Here is a 14675-nt window from a genome sequence, read left to right as displayed (position 1 = left end):
AAGCTGTCTGTATCCTCTGTAGATTCCAAATGTCAAACTCACTACTTCCTTTGTATTTACTTTTCTGTCTTGCAAACTTGATGAAAATACATCCAAGTCATTAGTATATATTGTAAATAATTGTGGCTGTCAGCACTAAACCCTGTGGCAGTTGATTGGTTACAGAGTTCCATCACTTTATTCCAATTTGCCATTTTGTATGAGTTAGCCATTCGTCTATCCATGCTTCGATACTACCCCAGCACCAAGGGTTTTTACTTTGTTCAATAGCGTTATGTGTGGTACCTTATCGAGCATCTTTTGTAAATAGAGATTAAGTATTACATTACTTAGCTTTTGAGTAAAAACAGAAATAGCTGGAGAAACTCAGCAGGTCTCACAGCAACTGTGGAGCAGCACGCAAGCACAGTGGTAAGTACTGCTGCGTCAGCGCGCCAGGGTCCCAGGTTCAATTCCAGCCTCAGGTGACTGTGTGGAGTTTGCACATTCTCCTCACATGTGCGTGGGTTTCCTCTAGGTGCTCTGGTTTCCTCTTGCAGGCCAGATAAATTGGCCATGTTAAATTGCCCATAGTGTCAGAGGGAAATGGGTCTGGGTGAGTTACTCTTCAGAGGGTTGGTGGTGGACTGCTGGGCAGAAAGGCCTGTTTCCACACTATAGGTAATTTAATCAGAAAACAGAGTTAACATTTTTGAGTCTAGTTACTCTTCTTCGAAACAGTGGATCACTACTTAGCTTTCCATTGTTAAAGTTTAATACATGGTAAACAACTGTTGAAATATTGACAACATTAAAAAAAAGTCACCTTGGATCTAAGCCAGTTGATGAGACAGAAACCAAGACATCTTTCTGTGGGGATAGAACTTATTAACTACTCGCTCTCAGTTCCTGTCACACACCAGTCCCACTGGTTCCCCCTTTATATCTACCTGGTTGATTAATTAGAAAATTGACCTCAATTGCTTGCTATACTAACAGATTCCCTTCTTCTCAAAAACTAAATCATTTTGAAAACATACAAATTACCCTTGAGTTCCAATGACACAAATCATATCGTGCTTGGTACCCATGTGACAGTACAGAGTGAGAAATGCTGAGGTTCTGAGTTCACCCTGATTAGCAGTATATGTTTTACAGCTAGGGTTTCGTGGTGAGGTAGTAGTGTCCTGATGTCTGGGTCAGAACGTAAAGTGGAGGAGACAATGGCCTTGTTGTATTATTGCTAGACTGTTAATCTAGAAACTCAGCTAAAGTTATGGGGATCCGGTTTCAAACCTCTCCATAACAAAGGCAGCATTTCAACTCAATGGAGAATCTGAAAATAAGTGTCTAATGATGACCATGAAACAATTGTTGGGAGAATGCTAATGTCCTTTAGGGAAGGAAATCTGTCACCCTTACATAGATGACCTACATGTGAGTCCAGACCACATAGCAATATGGTTGACTCTTAACTGCTCTCACTGCAATTAGGGACGGGTAATACATTTGACCTAGCCAGAGATACCCCCATCCTGTGAATGAATAAAAACGTGGTGTGATGGTCTTAAGGGTGTGTCCAATTCATTTTTTGTTAAAACAAGCAAGCCTTGAGCAAAATTAATAGTAAAATAAACATTTTTTTCATATTCTGCTTCTTACCTTGCTATAAATTCATCAGTTTTTTTTTCTTAATCAATATACTACAATCAACCTTCCAAATTCCTCCTTTTCTTAACCAAAATCTTATAATATGTTTAAGTACAAAGTGACCACAGCAGAAATTCTTATAACTCATCAAACCACCAGGCATCTCTCTTCATCTCTTGGCGGCACGGTGGCACAGTGGTTAGCACTGCTGCCTCACAGCGCCAGGGACCTGGGTTCAATTCCTGCCTCAGGTGACTGACTGTGTGGAGTTTGCACGTTCTCCCCGTGTCTGCGTGGGTTTCCTCTGGGTGCTCCGGTTTCCTCCCACAGTCCAAAGATGTGCGGGTCAGGTGAATTGGCCATGCTAAATTGCCCGTAGTGTTAGGTAAGGGGTATATGTAGGGGTATGGGTGGGTTGCGCTTCGGCGGGTCGGTGTGGACTTGTTGGGCCGAAGGGCCTGTTTCCACACTGTAAGTAATCTAATCTAATCTAATTCATTATTTCAGGAGGAAGCTTTTTTTTTAAATAGTCTGAAATGAATCATAAGATCATAGAATTCCTATGGTGTGGAAGAGATCTTTCAGCCCATCAGGTACACATTGACCCTCCAAAGTGCAGCCCACCTAGACCCACCCCTCTACTCCATCTCTGTAATCTTGCATTTCTGCTGGCTAATCAGCCGAGCCTGCACATCCCTGGGCAATTTCCCATGGCCAATCTACCTAATCTGCACAGCTTTGGACAGTGGGAGGAAACCAGAGCACCTGGAGGAAACCCACAAAGACACAGGGAGAATGTGCAAGCTCCAAACAGATCGTCTCCCGAGGATGGAATCGAACCCAGATCCTTGACGGTATGAGGAAGCAGTGCTAACCCCTGAGCCACCCTGCTGCCAACCAGTTTATCTTTTTGATGCCAGTATAACATTGCTTGGGCTTCGTTAAACTGAATGCAAGGTACTTTTAACAGGATAGACCCAGATCAATACACTGGACTCTCACTGCATCAATCAATCCATGATCACATTTGTTGCAGCGCTCACTCTCTGTCAACTGATTCTTTAGGTAGTTTCAAAAATAATTTCCTTTGAAATTTTTCACCTTGCAAAAATGCAGCCTTTACATCAATTCATTTATATTCTCAAGAGGACTTTGCTGCAAGAGCCAGGATCTTGAAGAATTAATATCCTGCACTAGGGGATTCTGCAGTAGCGTGTTGATCACCAAGTTTCTCTTCAAAATTCTGAGCCTGCAGTTTGGCTTCAGTCATTTTTCCTCAGGGAGCATTTCTTCTCTGCATATCGACTTATGCAATAAGGCTGACAATTCCCTGTCACCAAATTCCTTCCAGCTCTTTAAAACTCCATGATTACAAGGTCATCTACCTCTTTTGGAATTCCCAACATGTTCCATAATCTTTTCTTGTCAAACTTTAACCTTTGCTCACTCGTCAGTCTCATTCCAGAACTGCTGCTCCAAGGTTTCACCTTTCTGTGATCTGAATTCCTTGTACAAATTTGTGATCTTTTCCGAGGGTCATGTTCACATCCAGGTTCGCTTGCAAAACTCAGACTGTGTTTTCTAGCCTCCCATATCTTTATCTCATTTTGCCAGTCCACGGACATTATCTCCTTTTCCTCAAGTTCCACATTTAGCTAGTGTTTGCATTTGCCACTGGCTTTCCCCACTCTGCCTATAATGGTGGCAGTCTTGTATCCACTGGCCCCCTAAATACCTTATTCCAAATTCAGTGAGCCTCCATCTCATAACTGTCCAACATATATGTATGCAAATTGCATGCAGCACTTAGTACGACTTGTTCAGATTCTGCCCGTGTATAATGAGGAGAAAGTGAGTACTGCAGATGCTGGAGATCAGAGCTGAAAATGTGTTGCTGGAAAAGCCACGTTCTCAAACGATTCCTGAAGAAGGACTCATGCACGAAACATCGATTCTCCTGCTCTTTGGATGCTGCCTGACCTGCTGCACTTTTCCAGCAACACATTTTCAGTATGTAATGAGTGCCAGTTAATCTTGAGTAATGCATCATATCAGTTTGTTTGCAATCCAATAAAGTTATTGGGTTTTTTTCCCATACCTAACCTATACTCTTTCACTGTTCCTGTCCTTCTCTTGTATAATGGAATCACAACCCCGATTTGATATTTATTCCCAATATTTAGACAATGGCGAAAGGCTTACCAAATTCCATCTGAAACTTCAGCCATAGTGAATGCATTTGTCAGTGCATGCAGGACATTCTAGTGCTCCAAAGCAAACAGAGCTAAATCTGGGGGTTTCCCAAGGGTTTCTCATTATCAAAAGAATTTTTGGATTTCTGGCAATGGATCCAGAAATCCCAATATTTGCAGTCAGGGCAAATGTTAATTTACAACCTTGTTTGGTCACTAAGATTTTACGAAGCACATCATCAATCTCCCCCTTGATTTCTTTCACACTCTCTATTGCTGAAGAAGTTTTCTGCTACCATGTTCATTCCCACAATGTTCATATTTTCACACATATCCCCACATTTATCATCAGCAATCTCTTCCCCATATGGGGTAGCAAGGTGGCTCAGTGGTTAGCAATGCTGCCTCACAGCGCCAGGGACCCAGGTTTGACTCCAGCCTTGGGTGACTGTCTGTGTGGAGTTTGCATAGTCTTCCTGTGTCTATGGGGTTTCCTCTGGGTGCTCTGGTTTCCTCCCAGAGTCCAAAGATGTGCAGCTCAGGTGCATTGGCCATGTTAAGTTGCCCATAGTGTTAGGTGCTTTTGTCAGAGGGAAATGGGTCTGGGTGGGTTTCTCTTCGGAGGGTTGGTGTGGACTTGTTGGGCCGAAGGGCCTGTTTCCACACTGTAGCGAATCTAATCTAGTTCAGAATTTCATTGCTGCCAGCTGTTCAATCCCTCTCGATTTCTCCATTACCTTGTCTGGTATTACTCTTTTCTCTGTACAATATATTGTAGTTGATTAATCTAATTCCATATTTATGAAGTGAAAAATGCAAATGATTTTTCTGTTTCCATTACTTTCATTCCATTGCTACAGTTTTGTTACAAGTCTCTTGCTAATGGGAATTCTCTATGGACAGTGATGGTGTTCTTTTATTTCTTTTAATAGAAATCATATCCCTTCGCTAATCTCACCTATAGTTTAGTGTACTCATCGTCCCTACGCCTACATCCTTTAGTAGAGTTTTAACTTGGGAGAAGATAGAAAGTCAAATTGCTGATGTATTTTTAAGACAATTAGCCCTTTTTTTACCCTGTAAACTTCTGTCCACAGGTGCCAATCACATCTTTATAACAATAGAAAGTGCTGGAGAAAGTCAGCAGGCTCTGGCAGGATTTGTGGAGAGAAAAACAGAATTCACATTTTGAGTTCAACTCTCTTCAGAACTGCTGGGATGTGACAAAGTGACCTCTACTTTCCCAGTCTATCCATAAGAATAATCTTGGCCAATCAGTTGTTTGCCATTTCAGTTCTCCATCTTACTCTCATGAACCCTTGAGTATCTATGCACTTTACAGTTTTCAGGACTCAACTCTGAGTTCAGCACCTTCAAATCATACTGTCCTCTATTTTGATTACACTTCCCTCACCCCAGTGTCTCATTTGCATGTGTCTGCTTTCAGAGAGAGCTGACCTATTTTCCAATATTCCTAACAATAACATTCATTCACATCTCTCCTTCTCTCACTACACTCCCCTTGCCTTTGGCTTTGGGCATCTTTTCCACTTGCTTCTCTTCCCCCTTTGTGAACAGCATAGAAAAAAAACATTATTTTCCAGTTCCCTACAGCTCAGAGGAAGAATCATAAAATGTTAACTCTGTTGCTGTCTTGTTGTGTCTCATGAGGATAGCATGCTTGAAATCGAGCCTTGCTATTCCTGGATTCATTGCAAAAGTCCAAGGTTTTAAAAAGTGCTATTTGTCTTTGCGACACAGCTTGACAGAAAGCACAGAGAGGTTTTTGTACCTAAAAAGAATTACTATTTATTACAGATAAATAGATTCTAACTACAGATAAACAATTATGAACATGAACATTTAATGCTTCTAGTTAAAATTCTAATCCCCTTATAAGCTTCCACTCTGCACAGAGGCACAGAGAGACTCTTGAAATGAATGCTGACATTACAGTTGTCTTCCTAAATGCCAGCTAAACCTGTTTGCTAACCTTAAGAAAATCCTGAACTGGGACTCCCAAGTCCCTTTGTACTTCAGATTTCTGATGCCTTTCTCTGTTTAGAAAATAGTCTATGCCTCTATTCTTCCTATTAAAGTGCATAAGCTCACACTTTCCCACAGAATTCCATCTACCATCTCTTTGCCTTTTTCTAGACTGTCCAAGTCCTTCTGCAGCCTCCCCACTTCCTTAACACACTGTCGGTCACTCCATCAGTCTTTGTGTCATCTTCAGCCCTAGCAATAATGCCCTCAGTCCTTCATCTAGTTTGTTAATGTATAATGTGAATAGTTGTGGTCCCAACACGGACTTGTGCAGAACTCCACTAGTCACCAGCTGCCATCCTGAAAAAAGACCTCTTTATCCTTACTCTTTCTGCCAGTCAGCCAATCCTCTATCAATGCCAGTACCTTGCCCCTAACACCATGAGTCATTATCTTATTTAGCAAACTCCTGTGCACTTGTTAAAGGCCTTCTGGAAATCAAATTGGATCATATCCACTGGCTCTCCTTTGCCTAACTTTCTCATTACCTCCTCAAAGAATTCTTTGTCATGCCTATTTTACCCTGCATTTCCAAGAACTCTGCCATCTCATCCATTTTAATAGATTCTAAAATCTTGCCAACAACCAAGGTCAGGCTAACTGGCCTATAGTTTCTTGTCTTCAACCTCCCTCCCTTCTTAAACAGAGTTATTACATTAGCAGTTTTCCATTCCTATGGGAATCTCCCTGACTCCAGTGATTCCTGAAAATCACCATCAATATTTCCCCTGTTTACCTTTATTCTGAAAGTAATCTATTACAGGTGGCCAAATTAGTAGCTTTCACCAACCAATGAACATATGATTACCTGTGATGTCACTCTTTTGTGCTGTGCCCTGGTCATAGGCTTAAATTCATCCTGTTTAAAAAGAACACTTTATAAACTATGCGCCAAAAAATACCTCTTCCCTCCTCCCCTCCCCACCCCCCCACTGCATCGAATTGCCACTTTGCCTCCAAATTCCCCAAACTATCTACTCACTCTGGCTATGTCTCACTCACTCCTTTCTGGCCTGCAAAGCTTATGTATAAAAATGGTTATGAAGATTTATTAATTTAAAGGCAGCGCTAATAGCAACTACAAAAGGAAAATAAATACCTCAGGATTGAGATGAAGAGCAAAAACATCTTCTCTTCTAGTAGTCCGATGGTTTCTGACAAAAAGTTCACATCCCCCAAGTTCTTCAGCCACTTGGAAGCCAGTCTCTTAGTTGATGCAAGCAGAAGGCCTGTATCATTGGTGGCTAGTCACTAGTCCATAGACCATTTAGGTACTAGTTGTCAGCCAAAACTCCATTCACACACGCCACCAGCCTGACCTCATCTACAAACTACGCTTCCGTGTCTGAACAGGCAGCTGTGGAAACTGTACTTACGATAAGTGTCACGTTACTCATTTTTAAAAGTGCAGCAATCCTTCAATAATCCTTGTTTCTTTTCTAAATAAAACAATCCTTTTCACATTTCAGTCCATAATTAAAAGTGCAGAAAAATAATAAAATTACACGCTCCTCGGGTGCCGCCAGAACTGCTGAGTTTTTGTCACATCTTATGTTTTCATTTCAGATCTCCCAAGTCTGTTTTTAACAGCTCTTTAATGATTTATCAGAGAAGTCAGGTCTTTTCAAAGGATTAATGTCCAGATTGTGTAAACTGTAAATCCATTGATTTATAAAAAAAAAATACTGGTTATGCTTCATGGTGCAAATTACTACAGATGCTGGAATCTGTACTGAAAACAACAAATGCTGGAGATCACAGCGGGTCAGGCAGCATCCATGGAGAGAGAGCAAGCTAACGTTTTGTGCCAAAATGACTCTTCAATAGAGCTGATGTGAAGTGTGGAGGGGTCAGTAATTATTGCTATAGATGAAAGGGGAGTGGTTGGATTGCTGGGGGAGAAAGGATGTTGATAGTTCAGAATAAGTGATATGTTTCATATCAAGTTTCATTTGAGCCTTTTTTCAGAGATGGCCTGCTCAACGGGGTGTCACTAATTTGAAACTATGCCTGTCTTGTTAAAATAAAGTACCACAGCTATTTTATTGTGAATCATGACTCTTCTTATTGATTTAAGTACATTGTCATAACTAAACCTAAAGAAGGCAGGAACCTGAATTTCCTTACACTCACTTTGGTCCTTATTAATTAAAGAATTTAAGTAATGGAGTACCACAAGGATCGGTGCTAGGTCCTTTACTTTTTGTCATTTACATAAATGATTTGCATGCGAGCATAAGGGGTACAGATGGTAAGCTTGCAGATGACACCAAGATTGGAGGTGTAGTGGACAGTTACCTCAGATTACAACAGGATCTGGACCAGATGGGCCCATGGGCTGAGAAATGGAAGATGGAGTTTAATTCAGATAAATTCGAGGTGCTGCATTTTGGGAAAGCAAATCTTAGCAGGACTTATACACTTAATGGAAAGGTCCTAGGGAGTGTTGCTGAACAAAGAGACCTTGGAGTGCAGGTTCATAGCTCCTTGAAAGTGGAGTCGCAGGTAGATTGGATAGTGAAGAAGGTGTTTGGTATGCTTTTCTTTATCGGTCAGAGTATTGAGTACAGGAGTTGGGAGGTCATGTTGTGGCTGTACAGGACATTAGTTAGGCCACTGTTGGAATATTGCATGCAATTCTGGTCTCCTTCCTATTGGAAAGATGTTGTGAAACTTGAAAAGTTCAGAAAAGATTTACAAGGATATTGCCAGGGTTGGAGGAGCTATAGGGAGAGGCTAAACAGGCTGGGGCTGTTTTCCCTGGAGCGTCGAAGGCTGAGGGGTGACCTGATAGAGGTTTACAAAATTATGAGAGGCATGGATAGGGTAAATAAGCAAAGTCTTTTCCCTGGGCGGTGGGAGTCCAGAACTAGAGGGCATAGGTTTAGGGTGAGAGGGAAAAGATATAAAAGAGACCTAAGGGGCAACTTTATCATGCAGAGGGTGGTACGTGTATAGAATGAGCTGCCAGAAGAAGTGGTGGAGGCTGGTACAATTGCAACATTTAAAAGGCATTTGGAAGCGTATATGAATAGTAAGGGTTTGGAGGGATATGGGCCGGATGCTGGCAGGTGGGACTAGATTGGGTTGGGATATCTGGTCAGCATGGACGGGTTGGACCGAAGGGTCTGTTTCCATGCTGTACATCTCTATGACTCTAATATTTTAACCAATCCACTTCACAGATTGTTGATGTGCATCCCCTGTTCAACGGAGTACAGTTAAATGAGTTTATGACTAAGCCATTCATTGCTGAGCTGAAGCTTCTTGCGACTAATAAAACTTTATCTGCCTGATTTTTCGAAACTTTCCATATTGTGCATAACTTTGAATACCTTGTTATTTCTTTTGGAATAGCTCATTGCATAATTGTACTTCGAGTCACATCTAAAACATTTGTTGATTATATCCTGGGCATTCCTGGGGTTCAAGCTACATCTCTTGTTTCTTAATTCCAGTTGTCTGTTGTTATTACAAGAGGTAGTTGTATCCTCACTCCTTTTAGTTATGATTCTCCTGTTGTAATGATGAATTCGGTCTGTATCTGGGCATTGTTGCATTGCCACTGCCATTGGTCTCTGGATTCTTTGAGTAACGAACCAATATCCCATTTGACTCATGAAGGCCACTGAGAATGAATGTAATTTGTTCCAAAAGCGTGATTCCAACTGAAAATCTAACTCCATTTAATATTAGGATTCTGTTCATGCTCAACACAATAACATAGTTCAATAATTTAAAGCTGTACACTGAGTTAGGAATCTCCAAATTGAAATTTTTTTTTCAAACTTGCATATAGCCTGTTAAACTCCAGTTTTAAATGTTTATTTTTTCACGGGACATGGGTACCATTGACTAGGCCAGAGTTTATTACCTATCGATAAGTGACCTTGAAGAGGACATATGGGGAGACCAACTAAGCATATGAATCAAAATGGAATACAGAGCTATGATGGTATTGATAGATAGGTAAAAGCAATGACTGCAGATGCTGGAAACCAGATTCAGGATTGGTGGTGCTGGAAAAGCATAGCAGTTCAGGCAGCATCCGAGGAGCAGTAAAATCGACATTTTGGGCAAAAGCCCTTCATTAGGAATACAGGCGGAGTGCCTGAAGGGTGAAGAGATAAATGAGAGGAGGGTGGGGGTGGGGAGAAAGTAGCATACAGTACAATAGGTAAGTGGGGGAGGGGATGAAGATGATAGGTCAGGGAGGAGGGTGGAGTGGATAGGTGGAAAAGCTATCCACTCCACCCTCCTCCCTGACCTATCATCTTCATCCCCTCCCCCACTCATCTTTACTGCTCCTTGGATGCTGCCTGAACTGGTATTGATAGATGAATAAAGGTGAGAGAGGACTCAAGTTTGGGATGTGCAGAGAGATCTTGGTGTCCATGTTCATAGATCCCTGAAAGTTGCTACCCAGTTGATAGTTCTGTTAAGAAGGCATGAGATGTGTTAGGTTTTATTGGTAGAGGGATTGAGTTCCAGAACCGTGATGTCATGCTGCAACTATACAAATTGCTAGTGCGACCGCGTTTGGAATATTGTGTACATTTCTGGTCGCCCCATTACAGGAAGGATGTGGAAGCATTGGAAAAGGTGCAGAGGAGATTTACCAGGATGTTGCCTGGTCTAGAGGGAAGCTCTTATGATGAAAGGCTGAGAAACTTGGGTCTGTTCTCATTGGAAAGAAAAGGGCCAAGAGGGGATTTGATAGAGATATGCAAGATGATCAGAGGATTCGATAGGTTGGACAGTGAAAGTCTTTTTCCTAGAATGATGACTTCAGCTTGTACAAGTCTGTATAACTACAAATTGAGGGGTGATAGATTTAAGACAGATGTCAGAGGCAGGTTCTTTACTCAGAGAATGGTAAGGGTGTGGAATGCCCTGCTTGCTAATGTAGTTAACTCAGCCACATTAGGGACATTTAAACAATCCTTGGATAAGCACATGGATGATGCTGGGATAGTGTAGGGGGATAGGCTTAGATTGGTTCACAGCTTGGTGCAACATCGAAGGCCAGAGGGCCTGTTCTGTGCTCTATTGTTCTATGTTCTATGTTCTTAAGAATGCCCTTGAATGCCAATGCCCTTGCCCTTGCAGCCAAGATCCATCAGAATAAAACCTGGGCTAAATAGGGTTAAATGATGAGGTTAAAAATCACACAACACCAGGTTATAATCCAACAGGTCTACTTGGATGCATAGGCTTTCAGAGCACTGCTTCTTAACTTTGTCTACCCCAATCCAACACCGACGCCTCCACATTATAAATGATAAGGACTAGATATGCATTCCAATAAATTTAAAAGATTAAGGGTACAACTGACCGAGATGCTGAAGGTGCTGAGAGGAGTTGGTCAGGTAGATTGAAGCCACTTCTTCTGGAGAGTCAGATAGTGGTGTACAACCTCACCCTGGGCATTGTGTTCCAGAGTCAGGTGAATAAAAGTAAATTACTTTCACTCACTGGGATAGGGCCATCAGCCACACAAGGACCCATAGAACCCAGGATCAGTGACCCAGAATTTCCTACCCAGACAATCATACCTACAAATAAGTGATTGGCCACAACTGCTTAACTGCTTGAAATTTTAATTCTTAGCTTCAAACTTCTCCTCCTCTTCATTATTTCTATAAGCCCCTCCAAACACGTAACCCTTTGCAACTTCAATACCTTGCAGCCAGTGTTTTTGAAGTGCAGTCAGTGTTGGAACCTAGGAACCAAGCTAGCCATTTTGCCTACAGCAAGGTCACACAACCAGCAGTGAGGGACATCTAATTTCATGGTGTTGGTGAGACAAATCTTGACCGAGGAAGATGGGGAAAATTTTTATGCTTTTCTTTGAAATAGTGCCTAGCAGACTTTTAATTTACAAAGAAATTGACAAACAAATCTCCTATCTTTTCAATAAGTTCACCTCTCTTTGCAACTCCAGAGAGTATAGGTCCATTCAACTAAACTTTCCTCATGGAACAAAAGTAAAATAAGAACTATGGATGCTGGATATCTGATTGTTTTTGGTTTTGGCGTAAAATCAAATCTTAATGATCAACGAGATGATCCCAAAAATATTGCCGTGTTCAGGTCAAAGCTCTGCTGGTTTAAAGGTGGTTCGGAGTCCGTGTGGGATGAGTTGGCTATGGAGGCAGGCACTGAGGAAGCACATGTGGCTGTGGTAGCGAGTTTATTTCACGACATGGTTGAAGAGCTTCAGGGCAGAGGAAATGACCTGGGAGTTGCAGTGGGAGAGGGACTCCAAGTCAGGTAAACGTAAGAGAATATGGTGGAACCGCACCTGGAGTGTCATGTCCAGTTTTGCCCCCCCATGCCTAAGGAACGATATACTTACCATGGATGGGATGCTGCAAAGGTTCACCAGATTGATTCCTGGAGTGGGAGAATTGTTCTATGAGGGGACTAAAACAGAAATTGCTGGAGAAACTCAACAGTTCTGCAGTATCTATGGAGAGAAAGTAGGGTTAACATTTCAAGTCAAAAGACCCTTCTTCAGAACAGTGTCATTGGAATTGAAAGGTTAACTCTGCTTTCTCTCTACAGATACTGCCAGACCTGCTGAGTTTCTCCAGTAATGTCTGTTTTTGTTTCAGATATCCAGCATCCATAGTTCTCTGTTTTATTTTTGTTCCATGAGGTAAGTTTAGTCGAATGAGCCTGTACTCTCTGGAGTTTGGAAGGAGAATTGAGTTTATTGAAAAGTTAGGAGATTTGTTTGTCAATTTATTTGGAAGTTCCATGTGGATCAGCAGTTCTGTGAACTGTTGTTTTCTCGATGAGATGGTGTTCCTCATTGCAGTCATTAAAAAGCATTGCTTGTATCAGACAGGTAGTCCCCAAGAGTCAACACTGAAAGTGGCATTATGTGAACAAATTTCTCACAAAGGTTTGGAAGGGACTTGACAGGGTCAATGCTGAGGCCATTGGGAATGAGTTGAGAAATCTCTTCATTCAGAGGATTGTAAATCTTTGCACTCCAGATGGAAGATTCTCAGTTGCTCAGCATATCTAAGGCTTTATGAAGTTGTAAGTGTATCCAGGGAGATTGGGCAGGAAAGCAGTGTTGAGTCTTGATGATTATTCATTATCATATCAAATGATTGGAGGGGCTTGAATAACCTCATCCACTTGCTTTTTTAAATGCCAGTTTTTTTCAATAATGCCCACATCCTAGGAATTAATTACAACGATAACTTGCTTTTACATCGCATTTTTAATGCTATAAAATATTCCAAGGTGTGTTCCTGATGTGAGATAATTGTTCTATGAAGAGATTAACACAGAAATTGCTGGTTTTGCAGTATTCCAGGAACATTTCCAGCAAATTTGCTACTGAGGTGGATATGAAGGTATTAGCTTAGATGGCCAAATGTTTGATTAAAGTACTCAAATGTTTAAGTATATCAAAGGAGCAAAATTAGATGGAGCACTCAGCAGACTGAGGGAAGAACTTCCAAAGCATAGGGCCTGGGCAGCTGAAGGCAAGACACTTAAAACAGAGAACTGTGGATGCTGGAAATCAGAAACAAAAGCAGAAATTGCTGGTGAAACTCAGCAGGTCTGGCAGTATCTGTGGAGAGAAAGCAGAGTTAATGTTTCGAGTTCAGTGACTGTTCATCAGGACTTAAAATTGGAGATGTTCAAAAGCCCAGAGTTGGATGAGCTCAGAAATCTTGAAGGGTTATGTGTTTGGAGGGGTTTACAGAAATAGTGAATAGGAAAAAAGATTTGAAGTTAAGATTGAAAATTTCAAGGTTGAGACACAACTTCAGCAGTTGTGGCCAATCACTTGCTTATAAGTATGATTGTCCGGTAGGAAATTCCGTGCCACAGATCCTGCGTTCAATGGGTCCTTGTGTGGCTGATGGCCCTATCCCAGAGACACATGTCGAACCACACATTCAGCAAGTGTTTTCGGGAGGTGGAATTTCTCCTTGCCCTCAGGATTGCTGGCAATCCTTTTTCTGATTCCTTTTCCATTTGACCACTTGCTGATGGGTGTGCTCAAAGAACTGCATCTCTTCATACAGCAGGCTCCCCCAAGTTGGTTTACCTAAGCCGTAACCAGTGGAGGACAGTAAACATAGGGGTAGAGGATAACGGGTGAACAGAACTTGGCACAAATAAGAAAATGGCAGCAGAGTGACTTCATATTTATGCAGGGATGAAAATGGGACATTCGTCAGAAGTGGATGAGAATAGGTTTGTCTGGATATAACTAGAGCATAGTTGAGGGCTTTGGCAACTGATGAGCTAAGGCAGGGGCAGAGTAGAATAACATTACAGAGGTGATGATGCAGTTGTCTTGACGATGGAATGGATATGTAGTCAGAAGCACACCTTGGAGTCAAACATGAAGCCAAGGATGTGAACAGACTCGATGGGGGATGGCATTAGTTACTTGGGAATGGGGCTTGTAACAGGAATTAAATACAATGGCTTCAATCTAGCCCGAAATTTAATTGAAGGAAATTGACACTGTTGGAGGATTGGATACTGGACAAGCAAGCGGGTAACTTAGCACCAGCAAAGATCTTCAGGTGGAAACACCCAAAGTTTCACTCATCATTGGTATGACACAGGTAAACCCTCCTGCCTAATTTAAACCAGAAACACAGAAAAGATTTATCCTGTGCAGTAATCTGTGAAAATTCAAGAGTCCAAGAACCTACTTCCGAAAGTCACCATTTAAAGTAAAAAGTAACAATTTTATTTTTTAATATGTAACTTAGGATAATTAACGAACAACTATTTACGACGCCTGTCATTTATTTTCCCTTCTGA

The 14675-nt window shown here is 41.6% G+C and overlaps 1 protein-coding gene across 1 annotated transcript in view; it reads left to right on the top strand.

Moving 5' to 3' along the window:
* The window catches only part of LOC132823277 (glutamate receptor 1-like), a 204792-nt gene that overhangs the window by 58106 nt on the left and 132011 nt on the right, over positions 1–14675 (top strand). The gene's annotated exons all lie outside the window — the stretch shown is intronic.

This window comes from Hemiscyllium ocellatum, chromosome 16 (assembly GCF_020745735.1).
Source record: "Hemiscyllium ocellatum isolate sHemOce1 chromosome 16, sHemOce1.pat.X.cur, whole genome shotgun sequence".
Lineage (NCBI taxonomy): Eukaryota > Metazoa > Chordata > Chondrichthyes > Orectolobiformes > Hemiscylliidae > Hemiscyllium > Hemiscyllium ocellatum.
The sequence above is the reverse complement of the archived record's forward strand: the minus strand, read 5'-3'. Positions and strand labels throughout refer to the sequence as shown.